The following is a 21,168-nucleotide window of genomic DNA, read 5'->3' on the forward strand; positions in this document are numbered from 1 at the left end:
CAAAGTGCTAATATAATCTGTTGTGCTCTTGCGGGGCTGTAAATTTGTCATCAAACGAGCCGTTCCAGTGAGTCATCCGTAAGATTAGTCTCCTTTCCAGATTTGCTCCGCGCCTCTTTGCTTAATTTCCTCTCTCGCTTTGTCCCCTGCATGTTGACCTTGTCCCTTTTTCCACCTTGCTCCATTGTCACATTGTCCACAATGTATGCGACGTGCGTGAGCGCTGCGGTGTCCAGCGCGTAAATTGCCTGTTTATTTCCAGTTATTGCATCAATTATGCGTATACAGCATTACAATGAGTCTGTGTGTGTGTGTGTGTGTGTGTGTGTGTATGAGTGGACTACAGAAATAATTAAGTAAGCAAAGGCGCACACCAGGTGCAGTAAAGCAACATTTCAGTTCATTGACGTGAGGAAAAACGGGGGACTGTGCAAGTGTGTATATAAAGTAAGCGTACGTTATATGGAGAAAGATCAACACGATGACGGTTTCTTTTCTGGGGACGAGAGGCGGGCGGGTCCGTGACAGGCTGCGATGATTAGTGGATCTTTTGTGGGCAGAATTTGTCAAACGCGGGCAGCCGAGGCCGCGACTGCAACTCTTCAATTTGTCTCATAGCAGTTCAACCTCAGTGGATTCCAACGTGCGCGTTTGCAACATGTGCGATCGAGCTTTGTGATTCTGCGGCTGAAGAAGTGATCGTGATGTAAATTATGAACACATTTGGTATAGCTACAATATCACATTTATGAATATTTCAGTGGTAAGTTTTAATAGACATTGTCGGTATTAGGTATATTATTAAACTCACCGCCATTTTCACTGAAGCAGTCCCGTTCACTTCCGGCTGTTTTACTGGATTTTGACTGATTTTGCAAGGCCCACAGAATATTGTGTTCAAATGCTATAAAAGCATGGAACCTATCAAAAGAAAGATTAAAGTCTCTTCTTTCATCAGGGGAAAAAAAGTATGTTTCTATCTGTTTCCGTTTTGCAGCAATTAGCATTAGAAGAGAGCTAAGTTTCATCAGTTTTCACAAATCTATTCAAAATTGTAAGTAATTGAGTTTTTTTATCTACATGGCCCTGATTGATCTCCTTTGCGCTCTGCCACCTGCTGGCCGTTTGTGTAATAACTACCATTTCTGCAACCGTTCTTTGTAGTTGAGAGGCTGCATCAAAGCCTTCTGTATGCTCTAGCATAAAAAAAAACCCCAAAAAACCCCAAAAAAACAAACACATTTCGCAATCCCGTTCGCTCCCGGCTGTTTTACTGGATTTTGACTGATTTTGCAAGGCCCACAGAATATTGTGTTCAATTGCTATAAAAGCATGGAACCTACCAAAAGAAAGATTAAAGTCTCTTCTTTCACCAAGAAATAAAAAGTATGTTTCTATGTTTCCGTTTTGCAGTAATTAGCATTAGAAGAGAGCTAAGTTTCATCAGTTTTCACAAATCTATTTAAAATTGTAAGTAATTGAGCTTTTTTTCTAGATGGCCCTGGTTGATCTCTTTTGCTCTGGTGCCACCTGCTGGCCATTTGTGTAATAACTACCATTTCTGCAACCGTTCTTTGCAGTTGAGAGGCTGCATCAAAGCCTTCTGTATGCTCTAGCATAAAACAAAACAAAACGTATAAATACGTCTTTGGGACACTTAGAACATTTAAAAAAACAAAACGTATTTACACATTATTGGGAGAAAATGAGTTAATTTAACTATATGTTTAAACCAGGCCAGCTATAATATTAACATTAATTGCAAATAACGATACAGGTGAGTATCAGCACTGCACATTGACTGTTGAAACCAGAATAAATGTGATAGGTCACGCTAGCTGAATGTGAATGGTGATTTTTCATAAAAATGAGTGAAAATTAGATTTGTATTTTTTCTCATATTATGAAATATAAACATTTTGAAGCTAATCTAACAAAAATATCTTATTAAAAGACAACCTAGAGGATCAAAAATGCATTTCTAAAATGTGACCTGCTCTGGCGTGTCGTAGATATTACTTCTTGACAAAAAATAAATGGGGTCGTTTAAAAACGATTCTAATTTGGGATTTTTCCCAAAAATACCCTCATTATTTCCATTTCCAAGGAGCCCAAAAAGTTCAAATTTTAGTCTAAGTGTATGAAAATAAGTGTTTAATAGACAAATGTGTATCATTAGCCAATTGCTAGCTAGCTAGCATCGCAGGAAAACTGCCTCAAAATAACCTGGAGTTTCTTGCCTCTAATTTCATTTCACAAATGATTGATATACATGAAGATAGAAACCACTAAAAGTTGAAATATAGCATAATATGACTCCTCAACACGAAATTGAACAGACAGTTGCATAACAACAACTTTAGGTTAACCCATATAGCGCAAGCTAACGTCGTCCTGGGAACTGGACATCGGCAAATGTTTGTAATCCAAATCTCTTTCTTTAAAAAGTATATTTCTACTCTTAATTTAATGTATTCATGCACTAAAAAATAGTTACGGCATAATCACGAGGGCGTTAAACGCTCCTCTGTTTACATGTGAGCGCCAGAGGAGAGCGACATTATAAGCTAGCTCCTAAAGATAAGATTTTTGTATTTTTAAATTTCAAAGAACATCACAGTTAATAGATTTATTATTGTGGTGGTAGTTTACTACACTGCATTCATCATGCTGAGATTATACTGAGACCTGCTTGTAATCTTTTAGTCAGGTAAGTTGATTTCTTAAAACAATACTAACTAAAAAAAAATATGCATAATCTTTAAAGTATTAAAACAATTTTCCCCCCACCCACATTGACGAGCGTATTAGATTTGTGTACATGAAATGTCGAAGTAAATCCATGCATTAGAAGAAACGACTTTTAATCAGCCGTTGAAAAGCCAATCAAACTTGCCTGGCTCATTACTGTCAAGAGCAGAGGGCATGAAAAACACGGATGACAGATTTAGTGGCCTCTATCCCCGCTGGGACGCATGCACACTTTTATGGTAAGGGAAACAATTTATCACAAGGCAATTCATCTGCGGTTAACTTTTAATTAATGTTGGAAGATGATGACTTTTAATATGCCCAAGCCTCGCTCGCTGCCCTGTCTGCTCCGTTTGTTTCTCTTTTCAAAACTCCACATCACTTTCCCACCAATTCCAATCCTACTCCTGAAAAGAGAAGTCAAACTTAAAACATTTCTTGACAATAATGTGTTATATGTGACCTCGCTAGTCTAAACGTGACATTCTGATTAATGTTACATTTGTTGGAATATGAGTTTTATCCATCTCAGGGGGCGGCCATTTTACCACTCGTCGCGTGAAAATGACATCATGGTCGCTTAGGTCTCGGGTAACAACCAATCACAGCTCGGCTTCAGAAAACAGGTGAGCTGTGATTGGTCATTGCCTGAGCCCTGAGCAACTGTTGTGATCTTCAGTCGACAGCAAAGTGGCAAAATGGCCGCCCCCCGAGATAGAGAAAAACAAATGGATTTTGCTTCCTTAACTCATATTTCACGAACACAATATTAACCAGAATACCATATTTAGACTAGTGCTGGTGCATAGAACACATTATTGTCAAAAAATAAATAAATAAATAAATAAATAAAGGTTGACTTCCCTTTTAAAGCAACAGTAAGTTTGGAATATTGTAGTTGCGTTACGGCAACATGGTGCGCTAGTGGTTTGCACGTTGCCTCACATTTCTGAGGTTTGGGATTCGAATCTCGGCTCTGTGTGGACTTTACGCGTTCTAGCAGTACTTGTGGGTGTTTTTGGTTTTTTGTTTTTTTTTCCCAGGCCAAGTGCCGGCTTCCTCCCACACTCCAACAACACGCATATTAATGGGAGACTCCAAGTTGCCGATAGGTGTGAAAGAGTGTTCGTTGTTATAGTTTGTTGTTAGTTTGTCTATTTGTGCAATTGGCTGGCGACCAGTCCAGAGTACACGCTGCCTCTTGCCCCAAAACTGGGATTGGCTCCAGCTCACTCATGAGGATATGTGGTATTGAAAACAGGTGAATTAAAGCTTGTCACTAGCATTACAGTCGCTGTTTCTTTCTTTCTTTCTTTCTTTCTTTCTTTCTTTCTTTCTTTCTTTCTTTCTTTCTTTCAATGGTCAGGCTAAAGACCATTGAAAAACGGAGGAGATAGAGAAGGCCACAAATTAGAAACGCATGTGGATGTGTTTATCACTTGGTCACTATGCTTCCAATTCATAAAATAATAAATAGGGGTGTCAGGCGATTACATTTTTTTAATCGAATGTTAACTCAAGATTAAGATTTGTTCTAAATGTACAATAAAAAAAAAAAAAAATTCCACACTCTTCTTAACATAAAAGTACAAAACATGTTATTTAAACTAATAGAAATATTGATGTATCTTTTAGTCATTGATACAGTAATTTCATAATAATTCATAAAATTGAGTTAAAATTAAAAAGATGTCATTTACCGTCAAAAAAAAAAAAAAAAAAAAGTGTAATATTGATTTGTGTTGAGGTCAGTTGTCTGCCACTAGATGGCATAATTGCATTTGTAAGACATTTGTGACAGCTCATCGCATTTTTCTTTTCATATTAACTTGTGAAATTCTGCACATTTTTAAACTTTTAAAATACAGCTTGGGCCCCAGTCTACACAAATATATGCATTATTTTCAAATGTATTACTGCTAAATTTTGACGTGGACGTGTCTGCTCGCACATTTTAAAAATTAGTCGCGTTATAGGAACTTTAAATTAGCTCAAAAAATGAACGCACTAATTTTGGCGCCCCAAATAATAATCACCAGGGTAGCCATGACACCCTAAAAAGCCTCAAAATAATATTGCCACTTTATAAAGTGGCAAGCTAACATTCTTACATCGTGTTGCTTCAAAGTTTTGTTTGTCTTCTCTTACCCATCTGCCCCCCCACCCACTTCATTTCCACAGCTTCTCTATTAACTCTCCACTCTATATTCCTTTCATGTTTACATTAGTTTCGCTGGCCAGCCTCCTGAGGCTCAGTCCCTGCCAATGTTTGTGTTTGGGTGAAAGCAGCACCCTATTTCCTGTATTTTATCATCTCCCTCTACCAACTCATTTATTGCCCTCTTTATCTATATTTTTTTTCCCCTTCCTTGGCCCTCTCCTCCCCTCTTGTCTGTCCTGAATTAACAACATTGAGGATGAAACTTAAAAAAAATAAAATAAAAAAAATCCAGTGAATAAGCGCAGTGGAGGAAGAACCGAGAGCGATGACTCAAAAACAGAGTAAATTGGACAGTGCAGAAGTGGCCTTGATGTAGAAAGGACCACATTATAATAAAAGCAGAGTCCCTATGATTGATTCAGATTGTCGATCGAGAAAAGGAGTATAATTAGCATTACACAGTGCATCTTAACATGGCTTAATTAACTAATTTGCTCCCAATAACGTATAAATACGTTTTTTTTTCATGTTCTAAGTGTCCCAAAGACGTATTTATACATTTTTTTGTTTTTTTTATGCTAGTGATGCAACCTCTCAACTGCGAAGAACGGTTGCAGAAATGGTAGTTATTACTCATTTGCTCCCAATAACGTGTAAATACGTTTTTTTAAATGTTGTAAGTGTCCCAAAGACATACTTATACTTTTTTATTTATTTTTTTATGCCAGAGCATACAGAAGGTGTTGATGCAGCCTCTCAACTGCAAAGAACGGTTGCAGAAATGGTAGTTATTACACAAACGGCCAGCAGGTCGCAGCAGAGCAAAGGATATCAACCAGGGCCATGTCGAAAAAAAGCTCAATTACTTACAATTTTAAATAGATTTGTGAAAACTGATGAAACTTAGCTCTCTTCTAATGCTAATTGCTGCGAAACGGAAACGGATATAAACAGACTTTTTTTTCTGATGAAAGAAGAGACTTTAATCTTTCTTTTGATAGGTTCCATGCTTTTATAGCAATAGAACACAATATTCTGTGGGCCTTGCAAAATCAGTCAAAATCCAGTAAAACAGCCGGGAGTGAAAATGGCTGGGAGTGAATGAGTTAAGCATGTAAAAGCTTTCTTAGGAGCACAGATACGCTCTTTCTTTAAAACGGGAACCGTTGTCATTAAGAAGAAGAAGAAAAAAAAAAAGTCAAACAGCTCAATCGTCGAGAGGCGCGAGTATGACAAAGAAACGTCCGAGCCAACTGCTCATATGAATTCATCACATTTCTCGCTTTTTTTCACCCCCCCCTCCCCATAATGTGTCATCTTTGACATCCCAGACGACACTTGCTCTCCACCACCTCCGTCGCTGAATAGACATTATGTGCCCGCCGCATTAAAAGTCCGATCACATCGCCGGCTCACTGTGTGTGAGAGGAGCGTGTGTGTGTGTGTGTGTATGTGTGTGTGAGTGTCACATCATCACAGCGTCGCTTTTCTGCACATCTATCACTGTAAAATCACAGTGAGCTACAAACCACTTACAGCAAGGCGTGAAGGTTTGAATCTTTTATGAGGATGTACTGTAATAACAGACCTGCGCAACAAAATCCTCCGTTTAGACAGAAGGCCGTTTAGGAAATACAGATTACGCCGGATCTTGAAGACGTACTTCCACAATATTTGATTTCATAACATTGTCATCTAACACGGCGGTGCTCATTAATGGGCGCCGCAAAGATGGAACTGAAGAAATGTTGCAGGGAATTTATGTGAAATAGACATTTAAGTGGTGGCAAAAAAAAACAACAACTTTTGTTTGAAATGTTTGTTTGAAATCTTTATTTCGAATATATCAACATTATTTCAATACATAAATAAAATGACAATACTCAAGAAGAAAAGGAAACCAAAGAAAACGTACAATAGTAAAGAAAACAATCGTATATGCAGGGGTAAAGTTACGATTCAGTAAGTTGTGGTATTTTGCTAGATTCTCAGAAGCTGTGCAAATGATAATATTTACCACACAGTGCTATAACCTCATCATTTTATCGATTGAATATTCATGATAATATGAAACCTTTTTTCATTACTTAGCAAAACACAAGAAAATTATTTGTATCCATTCTTTTAGCAACAACACAGTATGTTAGTCAAAAAAAAAAGTGGGTGAACACAAAATTTCAAAGCAAAAAACATCGATAACTTTTTTTTTTTTTAAGTTCGGCAAATCAACAACATATTTTCAATTTTGCTGTTGCAAAAATTGGCTTTGCCACATATTATACAACAAAGTCCCTTGTATTGTTTTGCTGTGCTAAATAAAGTAGTTGCCATAAATACAAAATTTTATTTTAAACTCATTTGCTCCCAATAACGTGTAAATACGTTATTTTTAAAAAAATGTTTTAAGTGTCCCAAAGACGTATTTTTACGTTGTTGTTGTTGTTGTTGTTGTTTTTTTTATGCTAGAGCATACAGAAGGCTTTGATGCAGCCTCTCAACTGCAAAGAACGGTTGCAGAAATGGTAGTTATTACACAAACGGCCAGCAGGTGGCAGCAGAGCAAAGAAGATCAACCAGGGCTATCAAGAAAAAAAACCTAAATTACTTACAATTTTAAATAGATTTGTGAAAACTGATGAAGCTTAGCTCTCTTCTAATGCTAATTGCTGCAAAACGGAAACAGAAAGAAACATACTTTTTTTTTTTTTCCCTGATGAAAGAAGAGACTTTAATCTTTCTTTTGATAGGTTCCATGCTTTTATAGCAATTGAACACAATATTCTGTGGGCCTTTCAAAATCAGTCAAAATTGCAGATTCACAGTTTACAACTATAATTGCAATCCCAAGCGTAACAGCAAACCATAATCGATAATAAATATGTTATCATATGACCGTAGACTGCGACACAAGGATGCTCGGATGCAACCAGCGGGCTGCTAAAAGCACCCAAACATTCCCAGTCTGCGCCACAGCGTGACACATACTTAACCGTGCATCCTCGATGCCGTGTGGCGGCATCCTCCATGTGGTCACGTTTCATGGCCGGGAGGACGCACCTCATGCTGTCATTACTCACAACGCTCCTTTGGCACCATTTTTAAACATGAGGGCAGCAAGGTTCCTCCGAGACTTTTGTAAGTAATTACTATTCTTCCTGTGGAATACGCCGGCGCCGGAGATTTCACCATTATTCAAATAAAATGGCGAAGAATATTTCCATCTTAACACATTCACTGCCATAGACGGCTTTAGACGTCAAAGATTCTTTTTTTTTTTTCCTGCACACGCAATAAAACAATGTGCAAAAAAGCTTTTTCGTTATGCATCAATTTGGTATGAAAGCAACAACAGTAAATTGCAGCGTTTACTACACATAGTTAAAAAAAAAAAAAAAAAATCAACTTTTGTGTAGTCTCCAAGAATATTCAAAACATGCGGACATCCAACTTTAACACATTCACTGCCATAGACGGTTTTAGACGTCAATGATTTATTTTTTATTTTTTGTCCTGGACTGGCAGTGAATGAGTTAACAGCGTGGCTTTCTGTGAAAGCGTTTGGCTGCCGCTCGCTTTGTTGTGTTAATCACTATTTATTTTTATTTTTATTTTTTTATAGCAGACAATTTGAAATGTGCGGTTTCAATTCCGAATGGATTATACCAGTGAGTGAGTTGATTTGTATAGCACATTTCATACACAAGGCAACTCAATGTGCTTTTTACACAAGGAAAGACAACACATGAGCATCAACAGTAATTAACATTCAGAGGAAGAAGAGACAATAAAAATAGGTTACAAAATTTACTTTAAAAAAAAAACCCATACATTGTCAATATTAAAAACATTTTAAAAACATATTAAAACATTATTCAACAAACTTAAAAAACATTTAACATGAAAAAAAGTTTAAAATAATAAAAATAATAATTAAAAAAGAAAGGAAAAAAAAACCTTAATTAAAGCTGTTTAAAAGTCCCTTTGATTATGAGAAAAAAGCAAAGTTTTTAGTTGTACTCAGGCTGATTCTAGTTAAGAGTATGTGAAAGAATCACTGCAGTTAAGCTGTATTTAACTTACAATTTTCATTAATTATTTATTTATTTGTTTATTTTTTAGGATTTAGACTCAGACTTAGACTTGACTTTATTGTTCCTTTGGAATGGCTCCTATTTATTTATTTATTTATTAAATGTTTATTTATTTATTTATTTATTTATTTATTTATTTATTTATTTATTTATTGTGGTGTTGTTGTTTTTAAATTGGTAGGTTCTGTTGAGAATGACTAGACGATACCAAAAAATAAATAAATTAAGAAAAATTACCTGATTTCCAGTCCAAGTTAATGTTTCTTGTCATTTAATCCATTGGTGTCCAAACTACGGCCCAGGGGCCATTTGTGGTCCATCATCAATTTTCTATTCTTGGGTGAGGCAGGATTGTGAGCCGCCCCAAAATCATGAAAAATCCCAAACTGCTTATCACCTTTAACAGGTGTTAATAATAACTATAAAACAAAACAAAAAGAACCCCGCTGAAAATGTCTCTAATACACAATTGCTTCATTGATTGGTTTCAGCTTATTTCATAAATTTGGGCATTGTCGAAGTAGCACTTGCATCATTCGATTTCTCTGTATGCGGCCCTAATTTAATCAAACAGTGGCTGAAAAATGACTAAAAAGGAAACTAGTGCAAAGTCCATGTGTAGCACACCATAAACGGGAACTGTCTTTCCCCCATACACAAGCACATTATGTTTGACCCTTTCTAAGTCAGTTTGAATTAGAATCATCTTTAACCACCGTCTTTAAAAAAATAAAATAAATGGCTATAAGTAAATCTGCCGCACCAAGACGCGCACGTGCACAATAAAATCATATGGAAGACAGATATGGGATTAGTCGATGTAAAGTAGATGAATGTGCAGCCAAAAACCAAAATTGCCGCCCCTTGAGATGGATAACTCTTTCACTGCCAATGACGGCAAAAGACGTCAAATTATGTATTATTGCTGAGCTGGCAGTGAATGTGATAAAAATGGCGGATTTTCTGATGAATTCATATGCTGCAATATTAATCAGAACACTCTGTTCAGACTAGCGGGGTGGATAAAACATATTTTGTAAAGAAATTTTTTTTTTGACCTGACTTAAAATTCATAATGACAACAATCTCAATGTTTCTCCGTCAGATCGAATCTGCCGCAAGCCAGATGGCAGACAAAGAAGGTTTGCAGTCAGTCTGAGTCAGCACATTTTACACACGTGCACATCTGCAATTTCAGCTATAGCGATCTTCTCGGGATTGAGCGCGCCATTGCCATGGTGATTGACGGCTCTTGTTAATGGTTGGATTTCTGGGAGGAGAACAGCGGGTTAGTGTCAAGGTCAATCGGGAGCCGTTTGGCAGAAATCCAATCGGAGATTTCAACGAGAAAATTGGAAACACGCAACCCCGCCTGTGAGTCAGAAGTGGTGAATCAAAAGGTCAGTTTGGGTGTGCGTGGATGTGGTGACAGCATCAAGGAGAGGGCTTGTGATGATATCGCTCATGCAATGTTTTCAACTGCCGCAGATGTTCGACTTCACCACAAGTGACGTTGATACATTGTTTTGATCAGTATACACATAAAAAAATAAAGCGAAAGAATGTCTCAGCTAAAATTCTGTAAGTAGCTCAAATGCAGCAACCTTTACTGTCAAAAGAGCCATTTTAGGCCAAATAAATAACAAAAAAATGTGTCTGGAGCAGCAAAACGTGAATATTGATGATGAACGAAACAGTGTGTTAGTGTTAATCTAATGAACGAATTAGAGCTGCACCATAACAGAAATTTTTATTTTCTTCTACCTTTCGTCTTATATACATTTTTAGACTTTTCTGCATTTCTGTCAGTTTCTGAGATTTTTGGTCATTTTATGAACATACTATGGTAATTTTCTACCTCTCTTCTTCCTTTCTTTTTCATGGCTATTTTTTTTTTTTTACATTTATTCTGCCTTTTTTTTTTAATAAATTCAATTCTCTGACATTTTGCAATTTTGTGGATATTTTATGATATATTATGGGATTTCTTCTTTTGTTTTTCGGACATTTTATGGTTATTTTTCGTACGTTTTCTTTTCTGCCTTTTTGTTTATTCAATTTTCTGACATTTTTGGAAAATTTATCGACATTTTATGGTAATTTTCTGCTTTTCCTCTTCCTTTTTGCACATTTTATGGTCACTTTTTGTGACCAGTGAAATTAATTTGAATTTTGATGTAAAATGCTTTAAAAGACCTTGAACATAGGAAAAAGGGAAAAAATAATTTATATTTGGGCTGACTTCATTTCTGTTGACAGATCATCTACATGCAGCATAACAGCTAAATGCTGCTTCACCGTATTGCGTTGAACTCTAGCCACCACTAATTGACCCAAATCTGCAGGTCTCAGAGCCCTACTGGGTTTATAATAAGACTTTATTTAATGTATTCAGGACCTAAACCGTTCAGTGATTCATAGAACAGCAGCAGAAATTTAAAATCTATTCTACAGCTGATAGGGATCCAGTTGAAATCCTTTACATCTGCTTCTGATCTCTGGAAAGAACCTGAGCTGCAGCATTCTGAAATAATAATAAAATGCTGTTAATTGTGCAAAACGGGGAAGCTTGATGCAAAACAAACACTAAATAGTTAAAAAAAAAAAAAAAAGTGAAAGAGTACAAATAAAGGAGAACGTTAGCAGAGCTGTCGTGACAGGCTGCCGACTCACATGCGACTCTTTGAAGATGTCCTTGCGAAGTATTAAGAACAGAGCTATACAAATTTGATTTTTTTTAATCTATTTTCTGTTCATTCATTTCCCATACAACTTATCATCTTCTTCTTCTTCTTTGGGCTTGTGTCCGGACGTTTGGAAAAGATGATCCTGACCTACCGTGCTGTGGCTTGGGGTATTTTCCCTCCCCTTTTCTGCAAAAAAAATAATAATTAAAAAACAAATAAATAAATTGTACCCCAAAATTGTAAATGTTGAGCTTATTAGTTGCAAATCCTTATGTGTGTGGTCGAGTGTTTGTGATGTGGAACGGAATGATAGCCAATATAGGAAGCAACCTGAAGCTTATGTTGTTGCCGGGCAGAAAATAATGGAGCAAGTTGTTGTCTTGACTGCTGAGTGTTTGTATAACGTGTCTTCCAAATCTTTCACTTCAATGAAAATGACAAGAACAGTTTGCAAGCACATTGTAATTGGCAGGAACGCTAACAGTCTAAGCTTCTTTTTCTTTCTACTCGTTCTTCTTTGTTGTATTTTCAAGCAGTCTGGATGCCCCGTGGCAGCATTTAAAAATCAGTTAAAGATATTTAAAATCATTGTCATGAAAATCTGCTGCTCTCCCCAGTTGAGTATGTGATTCTATTTGACACACAGTGCTACTTACTGTATAGTTTAATATGCCAGAAACAAAGACAATTTCCTTCACAACACATTCATATTTCATATACTTACGCATTCATTTGAATCCCAGTTTAGCTTACCTCATTCACTCGCCACCATTTTCACATTTCGCAATCCCGTTCGCTCCCGGCTGTTTTACTGAATTTGGACTGATTTTGCAAGGCCCACAGAATATTGTGTTCTATTGCTATAAGAGCATGGAACCTATCAAATGAAAGATTAAAGTCTCTTCTTTCATCTGTTTGCGTTTTGCAGCAATTAGCATTAGAAGAGAGCTAAGTTTGATCTCCTTTGCTCTGCTGCCACCTGCTGGCCGTTTGTGTAATAACTACCATTTCTGCAACCGTTCTTTGCAGTTGAGAGGCTGCATCAAAGCCATCTGTATGCTTTAGCATAAAAAATAAAATAAAATTAAAATAAAAAAACGTATAAATACGTCTTTGGGACACTTAAAACGAAAACAACGTATTTACACGTTATTGGGAGCAAATGAGTTAATGTTTATCTGTACGACGGCGTATTAGGGTCACACACAAATATATATTTTTTTAGGGGGCGGGGGCAATATGACAAGAAAAAAGTTGGCAAATTTGCCACTTTTTAATATGTCGAGAAAAAAAGTGGCAAATCTGCCACTTTATAAACTGGCAACTATGTTATTGTTGTTGCTATGATATTTTAAGGAGTGCTTCCTCTGTAGACTTTTTGCAAACTGCGACTTGTGTAGCGTGACGTATGCGTTTCCTTTCTGCCGACACAAACAGCCGCCCGGCGAGGAAAAAAAAAAGTGGCAAATTTGCCACTTTTTTTTTCTCATCATATTGACCCCGCCCTCTAAAAAAAATATATATATATTTGTACGTGGCCCAAATACGCCGTCGTATATCTGAAAGTATTTTAACTCCTTTTTATGATTAAGTAAAAGTCTTCATTTGTCAGATGTACTGAAAGTCCCGTGAGTGACAAACGCACGATTTGCACAATAGGCGTTCTTGAAGTCCAAATCTTTGAGGAAGGTTGTAGTGGTTGAATACTGTGATATCATCATATTTTAGGTAAGATAGCAAGCTCGGAAGTGTTTCTTTGAACTCGCTTTGATCGGATTTTTTTTATGGAGAGGCTTTCATCAACTGAGCGGAGATGAGGGCAGCGTTATTATATTTGATGGAAAATCAAATGAATTTTAAAGTGGTTTGACAGTTTATTTTTATAATTGGTATTAAAAGCGCATCGAGAAATTTCAATAAGCGTCGGCAAAGCTTTTGCAAACACGCTTTTTGATTTATGTTCAAGAGGCCGTAATGAAAGTTGAAGAGCAAATCATGTAATCCTCTTCCCCCCCCCAAAAAAAAATAAAGACCTTCAACGAGTTTGCTGTATATGACACCTGCCGTATAGCGCACTTGACAGGCGACGTCCTGCAGGGAGATCAGTAATGCCATTACAGTTTCATTCCACAACGTGACATCTTTGACACTTGATTTACATCGACGGTCAGCTGTGACCCTTGTGATTTTTATCTGTCATCAACTTGTCTCCACAGAGCGCCCATCTGACACCCAGCGGCGGCATCTCATTGACATAAAAAACGGGAAATAAAAAGACTCCAGAGAGCTTCTGCGGCTGATAGTGGCAACACACTTCCAAAACAACACCTCGTGTATCACCGTTTATGGACGACGTGTCGACAGGAGCTGGAGAAGATACAGCTGGCACACTTTAAAGAATCGTGTGTGTGTGTGGGGGGGGGGCGAGAAATGTAGAGCAAATGGCACTGGAAGAAAGGTATGGTTGCTTTTTTTTTTCTCTCTCTCTCAAAGTGGTGTCAATTGCTTGGAATGTTGGAACAAATTTGACATTCAACTGCGTGCTGTCTTAGATGATTAAGAATCTAACATAACATACTGTTTTTTTGGCTGCTTTTTGGCTACCATTTCTGCAACCGTTCTTTGCAGTTGAGAGGCTGCATCAAAGACTTTTGTATGCTCTAGCATAAAACAAAACAAAACAAACTTATAAATACGTCTTTGGGACACTTAGAACATTAAAAATAAAAACGTATTTATACGTTATTGGGAGTAAATGAGTTAATGGCAATTTTCTATTCTTCTAATTGCTACTTCTGATCATAAAAACGTCCACAAGAGGGCAGTCGCGACTATGACACCTTGAAATAAGGCCAGGTATCCCCCATCTGTATACAGCGTTCCCTCGTTTATCACGGGTTCATTTTTTTGCGGATATTTTACAGCGTACTTTTTGTTTTTTTTAACATGCTTTTTGGTTTGTTTGTTTATTTATTTTATTTTTTGTCTTTGCACGGCCGTATCTCTCGAACCTTATGTCTGATCCGGGGAAATACATTACAGAGATAAAAATATATACTGTGCTGTTTAAGTATATTAAAATTAAGTATATTAAAATTAAGTATATAATAATAATAATAATAATAATAATAATATAATATTAAGTATATTAAAAACACGTAGGCTACTTTTAATGAAAAAAAAAGACTAAATGAAAAAAACAAACAAACATAAATGATGAATGAAAAAAGATTCAGAATAAACTAAAAATCATGCCAAATTGAAAAAAACATACAATAAACGAATAAACTATGCTGTAAACTGTAATAATTTTTTTTTTTTAAAAACATACTTTTAATGGACAAAAAAATCATACAAAAACTAAAAACGTATATAATAAATGAAAATATATATATATATATATATATATATATATATATATATATATATAATTAATAGGGATGTAACAATATCCAAACATCACAATACAATATTATCACATATGAAGCTCACGCTACGATAATTATCATGATATTGTGGGGAGGTTGGCGATATTTAATAATGGTCACAATATTGTGTAAAATAATGAGTTCATACTAAAATAAAAAATAAAAAAAGAAGTATTGTGCTATTGTACATAACATACATCTCAGGAGGCGGCCATTTTGCCACTTCCTGTCGAATGAAAATGACATCACAGTTGCTCTGCGCTCAGGCAACAACCAATCACAGCTCACCTGTTTTCTGAAGCTGGCTGTGATTGGTTTCTTGCCTGAGACCTGAGCAACTAAAATGTAAATTTCGCTCGACAGCAAGTGGCAAAATGGCCGCCTTCTGATATTGATAAAAATTTGCTGGATTTTACTGCTTATTTTACTGCATATTCCACTATGACAATATTAACCACAATACTATATTTGACTAGTGGGGCTGCATAGATTATATTGTTGTGAAGAATTTATTTTTGATTTGACTTCTTTAAAGAAAATGTTTGGTTTGACTTCCCTTTTAATTATTGTGACTTCGCACAAGCATCTCCGATTCACTGCTCACAGAACTGTCATGAATGGTAGAATTAATATTGCCAACTTTTGTCAATGGTAGAGAATAGCACATTTGTGTCAAGGGCAGAAATCTGATTAGAGATTTCAACATGAAAATATGTTGCTCATTCAAATGAAAAAATTGGGGCTATCATAGGATTTCCTGGTTATTGTGAACCAAAAATGGCACCATTATATTGCATAAAAGTGTTGGTTCTTTCACATTTTCAGTCATCCTGCAATATTATTCTTGTTTAACAAAAAAAGAGGAAATACAGTTGTAACAGGAAATGGGCCGAATCTGTCATCGTAATCAAGCTGTATAGAGAATGCCAGATGGTGAGAGTAGTAAATGTTGTTCAACAAGCTTCTAGAGTTCTCTCCGAGATCATCAAGTATTCATAGTGCTGAGACATGGTTCTTTGTGCTGTGACGCATAATGCTACAACACAAAAATAAAAGAACAAAAATGGGCTGTTTTAATGCCATAGTGAGGACAACAAATGGCAATTTAGAATAAAGCTGTCTCAGGCAGCGTTTTTTTTTGTTTTGTTTTTTTTTGCCTTTATTTGCTCCGACGAAGAAAAACAAATCATTGAGCGTTTTGAGGATGATTGTAGAAAAATGGCTTTGACATCACATTTACTTGGCTGTCAAGTCCAGAATGTAGTTGCAAATGACATATGATACTTGAATTTGCTCTTTCCGTTAATCAATTTTTATCCATCAATCATTTGATCGCACGTGCAGGAGTAGGAAAAAAAAAAAGTCTATCATTCTCGACTGTTTCTATTTGAACATAATTCATGTGGTGTGATTTCATAAATATCGGCGCATTGAGAACGATGTGCGGTTTTTGTTTAGCAGCCGTGTGAAGCAGACTTGAGATGAGCAAAAGAATAAATAAAAGGATGATGACAATAAGAATAAAAGTTGCACAGATGATAGTCGATGCAGGAGAAGGCCCCACGCTGTGAAGTCTGTGCCACGCTCTTAATGATCTTTTTCTGAGCCCCAAAGGCAGCTTATATGTTTATTAATCTACTGCTATCTCCACCACGGCGCGCACAATCAGCTGCAACATTGCGCAAAAAGTTCATATTCGTGTCAACGTACGTTGGTTATCTCGAAACAACAAATTCCGGTCGAGCGCACAGAAGTGAAGTCCCTGCAAATGTACTTGAATTTAGATTTATTGATTTAATGTCACGTCGTTAATTTTCCAAGTCACATGACTGCATTTGGATCACATTTGATTAGACAGAAGGCTGCTTGTAACTGAATGTTGTTGTTTTTTTGTTGCCAGCATTTATTGTTTCAGCCTCTCAAGAGGAAGCCATTTGTTCTCCTTAAGATTTCCGTTTGGAGGATATAAAGTCTGTTGAAAATGGGATCAAGCAAATGTTGCGTTTAGCGAGAGCTGACATACAGAAAGATCTTTTTTTTTTTTTTTTTTTGTAGACACAAAAGAAATTATGCAGGGAGATGAACCAAAAAAAACATTTTTGACTGTTCCAAATTAAATCCAAGTGATAAACAGCTTGAACAAAAAAAGAGGACATGGTGAGGAGACATGAGTGCTTTGTTTATTTATGGATGAAACAAAAGAGTGCATTGTCGGATGCGTCATCACTCCCACCAGCCAAATACGTCTGAGAGTGTGAACACAATTTATTAAGGCTAGCCGAGTAGCAATACCAAGTATCAGTATTGGTCCCAGCATTATCTTAAAGCAATGTTATCAGCCACCCTTTTGTGGCCATTAGAAACTACAAATGTGAAATTAGAAGAATAGTAACTTAACATTAATTCATGCAATTTTATATTGGGAAAAAAAAAAAAACATTGGGGGGACATTTTATATATAAAAAGTACTAGTGGTATTTTTTGATAGGCTCCAGCAACCCCGCGACCCTTGTGAGGAGCACGCGGTTAAGAAAATGGATGGATATTTGTGGATATTGGGGGCCAAGTAGTATTTTACAATTTTAAAAATGTTCATAATTTCACAAGATTAGATTGCTCGAAAGACGAAAAGAAAAATGCACAGAACCGTCACCGTCTTACAAATGCGCTTATGCCATCTAGTGGCTCGAAATATGACGTCAACACAAATCAATATCACGCTCGTTGTTTACAGTACTGTACATCTTTTTGATTTTAAGTCAATTTTCCGAATTATTATGAAATGGCTGTCAATGACTAAAAGGTGCAGCCATATTTCCATTAGTTTAACATTTTCCCCACTTTTATGTTAACAAGAATATGAAAACTTAGAAGATAATATTTTATTGAACATTTAAATTGCACATTTAGAACTGATAAAATTTGTGATTAATCATGAGTTGTCTATTGAAGTCATGCTCCTTGACTTCCTTTTGCTGAAAATTAGAAGGAAAAAATATATATATATAAATTCCATCAAAATCGCATCTTGAAGCTTGACAATCACAGCCCTTGGCTTGTAGGAAGAAGATACCTTTACAAGAACATGTTCTCAAAAATAAAGAGGTTTTACTGTCTGAGAGTAAACAATTTCCTCTAATTTATGTTAGCACAAACAGCAGCATTAAATCGGAGCCAAATGAGCTCCGGATGTCGACAGGAAGGGGGGTGATCAAAGAGTGAAATATGATCACTGGCAGGAGTGACACATCTAAAGTTTTATTTGCAGGCTTGTCTGCCAAGCTTGCAGCATTAGACACCAATGGGGCTGAGCAGGAAGATCCTCCATTCTGTAATCTCAAAACTGGTGAATAAAGGCATATTCTGTAGGTGCACTAATACCCGATTAATATTTAAAGCACCCGTATGTTGTTATTTTACTTGAAAATGCCAGAAAACCCAGATCACTGACTTTAGTGGACCAGTCAAGATGCTTCTGCTGCCTTAGTCCTGAAATTGTTCTCAATTGTGCCCGCGCAAACTCTTCACCCGTAATCCCGCTAGCTAACAAGCTAACAAACAAACGTGATTAGCATGCTGCAACTATATGGAGAATCATCCTAGCCTTTTGTATTGACTTCACATGTGGTACAGTTTGAGTAAAATCCTCTCCCACGCCCAGTCAATGTCAGATTAATTCTCTTCTTTGTACGCATCTTTCTGCAGAGCAGCCGAACCTTTTTGCGAGGGATTTACCTGTAATCTGCCCGTCGAGAGAATTTAGGGGCAGCAGCAGAAGCAGCAGGGGGAGAACGTTGAAGTCGACCGGTGGCGCTATTGACAGCGCGGGTCGCACGGGGATATGCGGCACAACGTGTCACAGTGCTCTTGAGCTAAATATCAAGTCACTTAAGGGCTCTCGGAGTTGTCCATTCACCCATCCACCCGCCCCCAAAAAACATCAAGCTACTCTCATGTGGAGCACTCTGTATTTGCTTCTATCTCTTGACCTTTGCCACCATCTTGAAAGCAATATATGTGCTACATTGATATATTGTTCTGTTAAGTCAACACCATTTTATTTAATATGGATTGGAATTTAAATCAGCTAAATAGAATCTTTAACTCATTCACTCCCAGCCGTTTTCACAGAAGCAATCCCGTTCGCTCCCGGCCTGTTTTACTGGATTTTGACTGATTTTGCAAGGCCCACAGAATATTGTGTTCTATTGCATCGTCAAAAGCACCCATCAAAAGAAAGATTAAAGTATCATCTTTCATCAGGGAAAAAAAGTATGTTTCTATCTGTTCTGTTCTGTTGCTCTGCTGCCACCTGCTGGCCGTTTGTGTAATAACTACCATTTCTGCAACCATTATTTGCAGTTGAGAGGCTGCATCAAAGGCTTCTGTATGCTCAAGCATAAAAAAACAAAACAAAACAAAAACGTATAAATATGTCTTTGGGACACTTAGAACATTAAAAAGAAAAACGTATTTATACGTTATTGGGAGCAAATGAGTTAATATGGATTAGATCAGGGGTGTCAAACTCATATTTGCTCAGGGGCCCCATGGAGCATCGGTAAAATTACGGTATATAACTTAAAAACGATTACTGTCATTTATACACATATTTTTGTGGACCTAAATTACAGAGCTCAACTGTAATCATGTTGTTCCGAAAAATAACACAAATGCAAATGGGACGCGGAAACACTTTGCCTGTATACGTTCCAGACGTGTTAAATCCACCTGTTTTGCATATATATTGTTCCCAGAATGCATTGCGTGGCGCAGTTAATGACGTTATAAGGACGCTAATCCTTGTCATATCTATTTGTGTTAACAGTAATTGAATTTGTGTCGTATTTAACACATTTATGTCGGTCTATGATTTAAAAAAATAAGAATAACAATTAAACAAACTATAACTTTAAGTTGTGTGTAAAATAATGACGATTCTCCCGTACGTTGCATTGCTCATCTGAGGACTGCTTGTGAAATTCCAAATGTTATATATTTTGATTGTGGCCGGCTGATTAATTAGTGCAACATTACAATTTTTTTTTTTTTTTTAACTTTACAAAATCATCTCGTGGGCTGGATTAAACCCTGCGGGCCTTCTGTTTGACACCCCTGGATTAGATTATAAAATGTTGATGTTTAGCTCCACTTTAATGTAGAGAATGGCAATTTCCAGGCACAGCATGAATACACATTTCCTAATATTTGAAAGTAATGAATGAAAATGCAGACTTTCATCATGTTTATGGGGAGGGAAATGACGGTTCTGATTCGTACCTTCCTTGTTTTTCTGGCGATTTAAAGCCATTTTCTACCCACCAAGTACAGTACATGATTGCAAAACAGCTACACTATTATAGAAAATAACACACCCACGTGCGCACAAAAGCAAATAAATAGGCCGCACTCCCCTGGCTTTTTAATGTTTCTCATCTCAGATCCCTCGATTTATTTCTGTCATCTCCTTACCCGTCATGTTTCCTTGTCCTCCTTTCCACATGTCCAATCCCACCATCAACAACAAGATACATAAACATTGCATGTAAGATAAGCTACAGGCTTGCTATTATCTTTTCCCTGCCGTCCAGTAAAGTGGATCTCACCGACCCCCGCTGGTCATCTAAAATCTTGTTCCGTCTCTCTGTGGGGGGGGGGGTTAATGTGGAACGGGATTCAAAGGTCCTCACTCAAAGCTTCTTTCTGTCACTCTCTCCATCTTTGCCTTTTTTTTTTTTGCTAATTTGTAAATTGATCCAGTCTTGGGTTCCAGTATTAGGTTGGGGGTCGTCGTGTGTCCTGTGTTCTCCCTGAGGCGACTGTCTGTCTGCGAAGCACATTAGCCCACATCTCGGGCTGCCGTGCTCCCCATGCGCACGCAGATGAAACGCAGACAGAAACCGTATATGCGCATTGTCCACATATGGGTCAGTGTCCACAAATTCATCACGCACGGTCAGACAATCACTCAAGTGCATTTTGAACTGCAAACATTCATATATGATGCCAACACGCAATGGCAGAGCTGCTAAGCGCATTCTCGGTAATCA

General features: G+C 37.0%; 1 protein-coding gene across 2 annotated transcripts in view; it reads left to right on the forward strand.

Annotated features, from left to right (window-relative positions):
* Positions 1–21,168, forward strand: part of flrt1a (fibronectin leucine rich transmembrane protein 1a) — a 57,359-nt gene that overhangs the window by 27,630 nt on the left and 8,561 nt on the right. Inside the window, exon 2 of one of the 2 annotated variants that reach the window (XM_077505680.1) lies at positions 13,907–14,148. The exons of the other annotated variant lie outside the window; for it this stretch is intronic. The gene's annotated coding sequence lies outside the window, so the exon portion shown is untranslated. The remainder of the gene's footprint in view (positions 1–13,906; positions 14,149–21,168) is intronic. 2 annotated transcript variants of the gene reach the window in all.

Source organism: Festucalex cinctus, chromosome 18 (genome assembly GCF_051991245.1).
Source record: "Festucalex cinctus isolate MCC-2025b chromosome 18, RoL_Fcin_1.0, whole genome shotgun sequence".
Classification (NCBI taxonomy): domain Eukaryota; kingdom Metazoa; phylum Chordata; class Actinopteri; order Syngnathiformes; family Syngnathidae; genus Festucalex; species Festucalex cinctus.